Consider the following 2,500-nt stretch of genomic DNA (forward strand, 5'->3'; position numbering starts at 1 on the left):
TGTCGTTGTCATCTTTGTCATCGTCGTGATTGCTGTTTTTTTCTGTTTTTGTTTTTGTTGTTGTTGTTGTCGTCGTCGTCGTCGTCGTCGTTGTTGTTGTTGTTGTTGTTGTTGTTGTTGTTCTTGTTGTTTTTGCTTTTGTTGTTGGCGTTATCGTCGTCGTTGTCGTCATCATCATCGTCGTCGTCATTTTTGTCGTCGTCATTGTCATTGTCGTCATCTTCGTCATCGTCGTGATTGTTGTTTTTGTTGTTATTTTTGTTGTTGTTGTTGTTGTTGTTTTTGTTGTTGTTGTCGTTGTTGTCGTTGTTGTGGTCGTCGTTTTTGTTGTTGTTGTTGTTGTTGTTGTTTTTCTCGTCATTGTCGTTGTTTTCGTCATCGTTGTTGTTGTTGTTGTTGTCGTTGTTCTCGTTGTCGTTGTTGTTGTTGTCGGTATTGTCATCGTCCTTGTTGTTTTCTTGTTTTCGTTGGTGTCTCTATTGTAGTTGTTGTCGATGTTGTTGTCGTCGTCGTTCTTGTTGTTGTTGTTGCCGTAGTTGTTGTCATTGTTCTCATTATCATCGTCGTTGTGTCGTCGTCGTCATCGTCGTCGTTGTCGTTGCTGTCGTCGTCGTTGTTGTTGTTGTTGTTGTTGTTGTTGTTGTTGTTGTTGTTGTTGTTGTTGTTGTGGTTATAGTCATTTTTGTGGTTCTTGTTGTTGTTGTTGTTGTTGTGGTGGTGGTTGTTGTTGTTGTTGTTGTCGTCGTCGTTGTTATTGTTGTTGTTGTTGTTGTTTTTGTTGTTGTTGTTGTTGTTGTTGTTTTTGTTTTTCTTGTTGTTTTTGTTGTTATCGTCGTCGTCTTCATTATTTTTGTTGTTGTCATTGTTTTCTTTAATTTCGTTGTTTTCGCTGTTGTCGCTGTTGTTGTCGTTGTTGTCGTTGTTCTCGTCATTGTCATTGTGGTCGTCGTTGTCCTTGTCGTCGTCATCGACATCATCGTCGTCATCGTCGTCCTCGTTGTTGTTGTTGTTGTTGGCGTTATCGTCGTCGTCGTCATCATCGTCATCGTCGTCGTCATTTTTGTCGTCGTCATTGTCATCGTCGTCATCTTCGTCATCTTCGTCATCGTCGTGATTGTTTTTGTTGTTGTTGTTGTTGTTGTTGTTGTTGTCCTTGTTGTTGTTGTTCTCGTCATTGTCTTTGTTGTCGTCGTTATCGTCGTCGTCACAGTCGTTGTCATCGTCGTCGTCATCGTCGTCATCGTCGGTGTTGTTGCTGTTGTTGTTGTTGTTGTTGTTGTCGTTGTCATCGTTTTGGTTGATGTTATTGTTGTTCTTGTTGTGTTGTTGTTGTGTTGTTGTTCTTGTTGTAGTTGTCGCTTCTGTTGTTGTTGTTGTTGTTGTTGTCGTTGTTGTTGTTGTTGCTGTTGTTGTTGTTGTTGTTGTCGTTATTGTTGTTGTTGTTGTTGTTGTTGTTGTTGTCGTTGTTGTCGTCGTCGTCTTCATCATCGTCGTCGTCATCATCGTCGTCATTATCTTCATGGTCGTCATCGTCGTCATCATCATCGTCATCATCTTCATTGTCGTTGTCGTCGTCATTGTCGTCGTCGTTGTTGTTCTTGTTGTTGTTGTTGTTCTTGTTCTTGTTGTTGTTGTTGTTGCTGCTGTTGTAGTTCTTGTTGATGTTGTTGTTGTAGTTGTTTTTGTTGTTCTCATTGTTGCTGTTGTTGTTGTTTTTGTCGTTGTTGTTGTTGTTATGTTGCTCTTGTTGTTGTTGTTGTTGTTTTTGTTGTTGTTGTTGTTGTTGTCTGTTTTGTTGTTGTTGTTGTCGTTGCTATCGCTGTTGTTGCTGTTGTCGCCGTTGTTGTTTTTGTTGTTGTTGTTGCTGTTGTTGTTGTCATTTTTGATGTTGTTCTCGTCAATGTCTATGTTGTCGTCGTTGTGGACATCGTCGTCGTCCTCGTTGTTGTTGTAGTAGTAGTAGTAGTTGTTGTTGTTGTTGTTGTTGTTGTTGTTGTCCTTGTTGTCATTGTTGTTTTCGTTGTTGTTGTTGTCGTTCTTGTTATTATTGGTGTTGTTGTTGTTGTCGTCATCGTCGTCGTCGTCGTTGTTGTTGTTGTTGTTGTTGTTGTTGTCTTTGTTGTTTTTGTTGTTGTTGTTGTTGTTGTTGTCATTGTCGTTGTTGTTGATGTTGTTGTTGTTGTTGTTGTCATTGTTGTAGCTGTTGTCGTTGTTGTCGTTGTTGTTGTTGTTATTGTTGTTGTCGTTGTTCTCATCACTGTCATTGTGGTCATCGTTGGAGTCGTTGTCGTCATCGTTGTTGTCGTTGTTGTTATTGTTTTGTTGTTGTTCTTGTTGTTGTTGTCGTCGTCTTTGTCGCCATCGTCGTCGTGTTTGTTGTTCGTTGTTGTCGTTGCTATCGCTGTTGTCACTATTGTCGTCGTCGACGTTGTTGTTGTTCTCGTCATAGTCTTTGTTGTCGTCGTTATCGTCATCGTTGTTGTCGTTGTTGTTTTTGTTG

This window comes from Hordeum vulgare, chromosome 6H, assembly GCF_904849725.1.
Source record: "Hordeum vulgare subsp. vulgare chromosome 6H, MorexV3_pseudomolecules_assembly, whole genome shotgun sequence".
NCBI lineage: Eukaryota > Viridiplantae > Streptophyta > Magnoliopsida > Poales > Poaceae > Hordeum > Hordeum vulgare.